This window comes from Ornithodoros turicata, unplaced genomic scaffold, assembly GCF_037126465.1.
Source record: "Ornithodoros turicata isolate Travis unplaced genomic scaffold, ASM3712646v1 Chromosome11, whole genome shotgun sequence".
Classification (NCBI taxonomy): Eukaryota; Metazoa; Arthropoda; class Arachnida; order Ixodida; family Argasidae; genus Ornithodoros; species Ornithodoros turicata.
Genome location: NW_026999295.1, coordinates 1,030,668 through 1,040,115, shown reverse-complemented (window position 1 = coordinate 1,040,115; position 9,448 = coordinate 1,030,668). Strand labels below are relative to the sequence as shown.

General features: G+C 47.2%; 1 long non-coding RNA gene across 1 annotated transcript; it reads right to left on the bottom strand.

The window, feature by feature from the left end:
* Positions 1-222: 222 nt before the first annotated feature.
* Positions 223-4,732, bottom strand: LOC135371400 (uncharacterized). Its single transcript, XR_010415589.1, has 3 exons — positions 4,545-4,732; positions 4,237-4,375; positions 223-768 (listed from the first exon to the last, which is right to left on the bottom strand). It is a non-coding gene; the product is annotated as an uncharacterized LOC135371400 (long non-coding RNA).
* Positions 4,733-9,448: the final 4,716 nt, after the last annotated feature.

Below are 9,448 nucleotides of genomic sequence, written 5' to 3'. Positions count from 1 at the left end.
TCAGTCTACAATGTAATTCTTTGTGTAAGCACTTAAGCTTTGTGTAAGCACAGTTTGTCTAGAGGCTTTGAACGCACACGGCACCAAAGCAATGAAAAGCTGGCTGACGCTTCAGAGACAAGTCCTAGCTGCTCGAAAAGCTCCAGAGGTAATGCCATTGAGTGGAATCTGAACGGAACTGAATCTACTAAATTCAGTAATATTTATCAGTGAAGAGTGGGTAGAGGTGCCACTACCAGGCACCACCACCAGGTACCAGTAAGGACCATAAATTGAAGAAGGGGGACATTTCTGGCAACACACCTGTGATGTTTTCCTTTTTTTTTTTTTGCTTCCGCTATATTCTGTATCTCGGACACCTCTATAAGTAGGACACGCTTCGGCTGCACCGCGGGTGTCCAACATAGGCAGGTTTCACTGTATTTATGTCCCGTGTCATGTGACCAAAAACAACATGTACTTTTGCTCATGCTGCACAGCGCAGGCGAAATGAGCTGCATGTGAGGATAACAACATGAAACCCGAGGCGCGGAAGAAAAGACATGACTTTACAATCTCTGTGTCAGTTGTTTCATGTTGTAATTGTGTACCAGCTCGCCTGTACCTGAGAATAGGTTTGATGCATTGTACACGCACAGACATGCAGTGTGTGGTGTGTTGTGATAGTAATGACACTGCCAATTAAAAAATAAGGCTCCAGGTGGACTGTTTCGGTACAATCTTGAACTATGCATACCGAGGGGTAGGGCATCTGCGTGACAGGTTTACCTGGAAGTAAGAATGTAAAAGTTAGCTGAAGTCATTGAATAATGAACATTATCAATATACTGCTGGAGATCCAACAATAGCACACAAGATGCTCCGATACGTTCTGCAGGAATGTCTCTGTACTCACAATATTAGTACAGCAGCTACAGAAAGGCATAAAACAAGTTTTTGTATACATGATACCACTTGAATGCAACACAAGCTTCTGCTGCATTGCCAGAACACAACAGCGGACAGATTTACCTTACTTCACCTGAGAAAAAGTATGTACTGTTGCACACATGATCCTGTTTTAATGTAATCCTGAAACGTCTCGAAAAATACAATTTATGACATAAACACATAAACTGGAAGATTTAGATTTGCCTTATTGAAAACTGAGAAAAGGTTTGTGCTGTTGAACACATGAAACTGCCTGAACTGCCTTTCAGCGCTCTGGAAGAACACCTTATTTGTGACCAAAATACAACAGCTGAGCCAACATTTTAATTTATACCTTACTCAAAATACTCAAGGTGTGCTGCTGTGCATATGATACGATGATACTGCTTGAATGTACTCTGAAAGCGCTGGAGTAAAAACACAAACACCTAAGGCTTGGAAGCTCTAAGCTAGCGAGCAACAGCAAGAGTTGTGGGAACCACAACTTGTGTTGCGCGCCTCGAGGGGGCGTTGCTTACTGTGGTATGCTGATAGATTGCGGGGAGCGAGGGAAAAATGGGATACAAAGCGGAGCATCGAGCACGTCAGGGAGAGCTGGTTGTCTGGCAGTCGCCTGGGGCATTCTGAACGAAGGTATGCAATAAACCTTTCCCTCATTGATGCATTGACTCATGTGGGACGTTCCTTCATTGGGCCACATGGGGTGTGTGAGCGTTCGAGATCTGGAGCGGAAGGCAGTTGGTATCCAGGTAAAATAAACATACATTGCTTGTCGCGGTAACCCGTTCCATTCCTTTTCGCCGGGCAAGCCAGGCGAGCGAGCATGGTCTCGAGACGTGGGAAAAGGGTCCCACACATGGCGCCCAACGTTGTGGAGGTAGACCAGTTCCACCGGCGTTATGAACCGGGAGGCCGGAATGCGTATCCATGCTTTTTTTTTTAAAACCTTTCTTATTTAGGGACGTCTGTAACAGCCTCGCGCTGTTGTCCCAGGGACCGGGCGGCCAGTATGCCTGTCGGAAGGACAGCATAGTCGGAATCCCTCGGTATTTTTTTTTTTTTTTTTTTGTTCACGCAATGGTCTCAAAGTTTCAGCACTGCTGAGTGTGCGGTGAACGTCCCGAGTTTTCCGGCCTGCTCGAGCGCCTGGCAGCGGCAAGCACGCCGTTGCCCATGCACGTTGTTCTTTACTGATTACGTTTCTTTTTTGCCGCTGCACAAAAACGGATAGGGTTTTGTGGGTTTTATTTGTGGGGGTTTTCATGTTCTCTTTGAGTTTTATAGCCGCTCCACTACCCGTATCCCGGGAGCGAACGGTTCCGGGTATGCGCCACACATCCCCAGCCATGAGCATCTCTGCTGTCCCAGAGGAGGAAGCTTCCCAGCCGCTTGCTTCGGTTGGGTAAAGGCTGGTTAGACGGTAATCCGCTGTCCCGGGCAGTAACGTCGATAGGGACATGGTATCTGCAGTGCCTTCCCCCAGAATGTCTCGACTACGGTGACTTCAGGGCCGTAATCAGACGCTGCATTTAACAGCAAAGTTATTAGCAACGTGCAACCTAGCTAGGTGCCGGCATGCTAATGACGTAGCGTCTCCAGGCTTGGTTGGTTCCACCGCCGCAGGCACAGCGGCACGCGCCGTTACGCTTCTCAGATAACATGACTGCCTATCAGACTGTTATAAGTATCGTGAATATCGTGTATCATGTGCATCCTGTACGTTACACTGATATCGGATGTGTCGCACGAGCTATTCCTGCCAGTGCTACCCCCCTTTCGCTTGTATCTCCGAGCATATCACTTTGATAACTCCGAAGTGATAGCATGGGAAGATCGTACATTCACCGTATTTTCCTAGTAAATTTCGCATCTACTCGAATGAGTGCCGGCGTTTAGCTGGTTGGGATGAGCAAACCATGCTTGTAATGTGTTGTTCCCCCAAGTATTCGATCTATTCGCATTTGTGCAAAGGTTGATCACCGCAATTAGGGACCTAGAGAGGCCCGCATTGCACCAACTACGCTTGGTTCCTTCCGGACCTGCTTTCCGCTACGACACTATGCGCACGCAGCGCACGTAGCAGTTGCTATTTTCGGTCGCCAAAACCTGGTGCTCGCGACGTAGTATCTATTACTGTGCTTTCCATTACGCGGACTTCCACGTTTACATTTGGGGAGTGCTTTTGCAGGCACTCGCGGTACGGAGTCACCCTCTTACTGCTATTCCCCTCTCTTCTAGCTTCAGCACGGAACATTAACATATGAACGACCCCCGACCGTCTCGTCGCTCTTCACGGCCCCCTTGGAGGACTGAGCAGGCCCAGTCCCGGTCTCCTGGCCCTCGACGAAGATCAGTGTCTACCTGGACGGTAGTCCACCTGGGCTACCCGGTTTCCTGGGCTTCACACAACAGATGGTCTGCGCAGCCCCGGCCCCTTAGGAATGCGGACCCGGCATCCACCCCACTACCGTTTCGGGGTCTCACTATGCTGGAGCGAAACCCAGCAGACCCACTTGAACCCCTGTCAGCAGAGGAGCAGCGTATATTATGCCCCGTTTGTGGAGTACCAGAATTGCACCGCACAGCCCACCGGCGGGGTGAGCTTCACCGTTCCCGCGTTGAGCAGGCTCGACCGGAATCCATCGATGTCTCTACCGCCCTCTCAACGCTTCGACGGCTCCGTCCAGATCTACTACGGGAAACAGAACGACAACAGGTACAACCAGACCCTGCAGATGATGATCTCATCGACTTGGACCCCGATGGACAATTGTAATTTTCGAGAGCCCGACGTGTTTTCCTGTTTCCCTTTTTGTAGTGGGGGGAGATGTGGGAACCACAACTTGTGTTGCGCGCCTCGAGGGGGCGTTGCTTACTTTGATATGCTGATAGCATTGCGGGGAGCGAGGGAAAAATGGGACAAAAAGCGGAGCATCGAGCACGTCAGGGAGAGCTGGGTTGTCTGGCAGTCGCCTGGGGCATTCTGAACGAAGGTATGCAATAAACATTTTCCTCATTGATTCATTGACTCATGTGGGACGTTCCTTCATTGGGCCACATGGGGTGTGTGAGCGTTCGAGATCTGGAGCGGAAGGCTTGTATCCACAGCGGAAGGCAGTTGGTATCCACGTAGAATAAACATACATTGCTTGTCGCGGTAACCCATTCCATTCCTTTTCGGCTAGCCAGGCGAGCGAGCATGGTCTCGAGACGTGGGAAAAGGGTCCCCAGGGTATACGAACGCAAGACGTCGAGCACACGTGATACAATGCACTTGATTCATCAGAAAATGAAATGTCTCAGTACCAGGCGTCACTGTTCCGTCAACAAAAACAGATGAACTTTGAAGGGGTGTCTGGTTGGCACTGGTGAGAGCCTTCAGCTTGAAACCCCGACGGTGATAGTTGAGACGTGGAGTGCAAGCTCTTCAGTGGTGCCAGAATGCCTGCGAAATCATTTAACAAATAAGGCAATTCCAAATCTGTACTGAGAATACACCCGCTGGAGCCTAATCTCTAAAGGATGAAGCAGTAACTGACAGATAGTGTATTTTTCTTTTCTACGTGATGACGTTTGCACCACATGACTGACTTTTCTAACAATACGCGTCTTACCTTTATCTGCTGCATAGTCCTGCCCCTGCAAGCTCCTGCTGCAGATAAGGTTAGCACAGCGTCCCGGACGAGACATCATCGGCTTCTTGTGAAACAAGTTGCGCATTGCTTCCGTAACATTCGTATGAGCCAATTGAACAGATCAAATCGCTGCTTTCGAAGGTGCACCAAGTCGGAGTTGTAACCGATTGTTGCAGTCAATAGCTTTCTCTTTCGCCTTTCGGAAAGTTCTGGTTTGAAACATTGGAACTGCATGCTGAAGTGTTCTTGCAGACGGGAACAAAACGCTCACGCATTCTCGGTACGCAGCACAGAACACGAATGACACCAGGAAGTCTGTACTGGCCTAGCAAATGCTTTCCAGTCGAAGGAAGCAAAACTCACGTTCCTCGTGGGTTCAGTGAAGTCCAGAAATATACTGGCTGAAAGATGGAAGATGGAAGTTACTGAAAAGTTTAGCCAGCTGTAGGACTCGAACCCACATCTTCTCGATTACCGGTCCAGGGCTCTACCAATTGACCTACGCTAACACGCCTTCTCAGCGACTTCTAGTGTGCGTCATCTGAAGGGACAAGCCAGTCACTTTCTCTCACTCATCCTCCTTTCACTCTTACATTTTTGCACACTGGAACAACATAGAAGGGACAATCATATACAAGGCCTCAAGTTGCCTAAGAAATTAACGATGAAAGATGGAAGTCACTGAAAAGGTTAGCCAGCTGTAGGACTCGAACCCACATTTTCTGAATTACCGGTTCAGGGATCTACCAATTGAGCTAAGCTAACACGCTTTCTCAGCGACTTCCAGGGTGCGTCATCTGAAGGGACAAACCAGTCACTCTCTCTCACTCATCCTCCTTTCACTCTTACATTTTTGCACACTGGAACAACATAGAAGGGACAATCATATACAAGTCCTCAAGTTGCCTAAGAAATTAACGATGAAAGATGGAAGTCACTGAAAAGGTTAGCCAGCTGTAGGACTCGAACCCACATTTTCTGAATTACCGGTCCAGGGATCTACCAATTGAGCTAAGCTAACACGCTTTCTCAGCGACTTCTAGTGTGCGTCATCTGAAGGGACAAACCAGTCACTCTCTCTCACTCATCCTCCTTTCACTCTTACATTTTTCCACACTGGAACAACATAGAAGGGACAATCGTATACAAGTCCTCAAGTTGCCTAAGAAATTAACGATGAAAGATGGAAGTCACTGAAAAGGTTAGCCAGCTGTAGGACTCGAACCCACATTTTCTGAATTACCGGTCCAGGGATCTACCAATTGAGCTAAGCTAACACGCTTTCTCAGCGACTTCTAGTGTGCGTCATCTGAAGGGACAAACCAGTCACTCTCTCTCACTCATCCTCCTTTCACTCTTACATTTTTGCACACTGGAACAACATAGAAGGGACAATCGTATACAAGTCCTCAAGTTGCCTAAGAAATTAACGATGAAAGATGGAAGTCACTGAAAAGGTTAGCCAGCTGTAGGACTCGAACCCACATTTTCTGAATTACCGGTCCAGGGATCTACCAATCGAGCTAAGCTAACACGCTTTCTCAGCGACTTCCAGGGTGCGTCATCTGAAGGGACAAACCAGTCACTCTCTCTCACTCATCCTCCTTTCACTCTTACATTTTTGCACACTGGAACAACATAGAAGGGACAATCATATACAAGGCCTCAAGTTGCCTAAGAAATTAACGATGAAAGATGGAAGTCACTGAAAAGGTTAGCCAGCTGTAGGACTCGAACCCACATTTTCTGAATTACCGGTCCAGGGATCTACCAATTGAGCTAAGCTAACACGCTTTCTCAGCGACTTCCAGGGTGCGTCATCTGAAGGGACAAACCAGTCACTCTCTCTCACTCATCCTCCTTTCACTCTTACATTTTTGCACACTGGAACAACATAGAAGGGACAATCGTATACAAGGCCTCAAGTTGCCTAAGAAATTAACGATGAAAGATGGAAGTCACTGAAAAGGTTGGCCAGCTGTAGGACTCGAACCCACATTTTCTGAATTACCGGTCCAGGGATCTACCAATTGAGCTAAGCTAACACGCTTTCTCAGCGACTTCCAGGGTGCGTCATCTGAAGGGACAAACCAGTCACTCTCTCTCACTCATCCTCCTTTCACTCTTACATTTTTGCACACTGGAACAACATAGAAGGGACAATCATATACAAGGCCTCAAGTTGCCTAAGAAATTAACGATGAAAGATGGAAGTCACTGAAAAGGTTAGCCAGCTGTAGGACTCGAACCCACATTTTCTGAATTACCGGTCCAGGGATCTACCAATTGAGCTAAGCTAACACGCTTTCTCAGCGACTTCCAGGGTGCGTCATCTGAAGGGACAAACCAGTCACTCTCTCTCACTCATCCTCCTTTCACTCTTACATTTTTGCACACTGGAACAACATAGAAGGGACAATCATATACAAGGCCTCAAGTTGCCTAAGAAATTAACGATGAAAGATGGAAGTCACTGAAAAGGTTAGCCAGCTGTAGGACTCGAACCCACATTTTCTGAATTACCGGTCCAGGGATCTACCAATTGAGCTAAGCTAACACGCTTTCTCAGCGACTTCCAGGGTGCGTCATCTGAAGGGACAAACCAGTCACTCTCTCTCACTCATCCTCCTTTCACTCTTACATTTTTGCACACTGGAACAACATAGAAGGGACAATCATATACAAGTCCTCAAGTTGCCTAAGAAATTAACGATGAAAGATGGAAGTCACTGAAAAGGTTAGCCAGCTGTAGGACTCGAACCCACATTTTCTGAATTACCGGTCCAGGGATCTACCAATTGAGCTAAGCTCACACGCTTTCTCAGCGACTTCCAGGGTGCGTCATCTGAAGGGACAAACCAGTCACTCTCTCTCACTCATCCTCCTTTCACTCTTACATTTTTGCACACTGGAACAACATAGAAGGGACAATCGTATACAAGGCCTCAAGTTGCCTAAGAAATTAACGATGAAAGATGGAAGTCACTGAAAAGGTTAGCCAGCTGTAGGACTCGAACCCACATTTTCTGAATTACCGGTCCAGGGATCTACCAATTGAGCTAAGCTCACACGCTTTCTCAGCGACTTCCAGGGTGCGTCATCTGAAGGGACAAACCAGTCACTCTCTCTCACTCATCCTCCTTTCACTCTTACATTTTTGCACACTGGAACAACATAGAAGGGACAATCGTATACAAGGCCTCAAGTTGCCTAAGAAATTAACGATGAAAGATGGAAGTCACTGAAAAGGTTAGCCAGCTGTAGGACTCGAACCCACATTTTCTGAATTACCGGTCCAGGGATCTACCAATTGAGCTAAGCTCACACGCTTTCTCAGCGACTTCCAGGGTGCGTCATCTGAAGGGACAAACCAGTCACTCTCTCTCACTCATCCTCCTTTCACTCTTACATTTTTGCACACTGGAACAACATAGAAGGGACAATCGTATACAAGGCCTCAAGTTGCCTAAGAAATTAACGATGAAAGATGGAAGTCACTGAAAAGGTTAGCCAGCTGTAGGACTCGAACCCACATTTTCTGAATTACCGGTCCAGGGATCTACCAATTGAGCTAAGCTCACACGCTTTCTCAGCGACTTCCAGGGTGCGTCATCTGAAGGGACAAACCAGTCACTCTCTCTCACTCATCCTCCTTTCACTCTTACATTTTTGCACACTGGAACAACATAGAAGGGACAATCGTATACAAGGCCTCAAGTTGCCTAAGAAATTAACGATGAAAGATGGAAGTCACTGAAAAGGTTAGCCAGCTGTAGGACTCGAACCCACATTTTCTGAATTACCGGTCCAGGGATCTACCAATTGAGCTAAGCTCACACGCTTTCTCAGCGACTTCCAGGGTGCGTCATCTGAAGGGACAAACCAGTCACTCTCTCTCACTCATCCTCCTTTCACTCTTACATTTTTGCACACTGGAACAACATAGAAGGGACAATCGTATACAAGGCCTCAAGTTGCCTAAGAAATTAACGATGAAAGATGGAAGTCACTGAAAAGGTTAGCCAGCTGTAGGACTCGAACCCACATTTTCTGAATTACCGGTCCAGGGATCTACCAATTGAGCTAAGCTAACACGCTTTCTCAGCGACTTCCAGGGTGCGTCATCTGAAGGGACAAACCAGTCACTCTCTCTCACTCATCCTCCTTTCACTCTTACATTTTTGCACACTGGAACAACATAGAAGGGACAATCATATACAAGTCCTCAAGTTGCCTAAGAAATTAACGATGAAAGATGGAAGTCACTGAAAAGGTTAGCCAGCTGTAGGACTCGAACCCACATTTTCTGAATTACCGGTCAGGGATCTACCAATTGAGCTAAGCTAACACGCTTTCTCAGCGACTTCTAGTGTGCGTCATCTGAAGGGACAAACCAGTCACTCTCTCTCACTCATCCTCCTTTCACTCTTACATTTTTGCACACTGGAACAACATAGAAGGGACAATCATATACAAGGCCTCAAGTTGCCTAAGAAATTAACGATGAAAGATGGAAGTCACTGAAAAGGTTAGCCAGCTGTAGGACTCGAACCCACATTTTCTGAATTACCGGTCCAGGGATCTACCAATTGAGCTAAGCTAACACGCTTTCTCAGCGACTTCTAGTGTGCGTCATCTGAAGGGACAAACCAGTCACTCTCTCTCACTCATCCTCCTTTCACTCTTACATTTTTGCACACTGGAACAACATAGAAGGGACAATCGTATACAAGTCCTCAAGTTGCCTAAGAAATTAACGATGAAAGATGGAAGTCACTGAAAAGGTTAGCCAGCTGTAGGACTCGAACCCACATTTTCTGAATTACCGGTCCAGGGATCTACCAATTGAGCTAAGCTAACACGCTTTCTCAGCGACTTCCAGG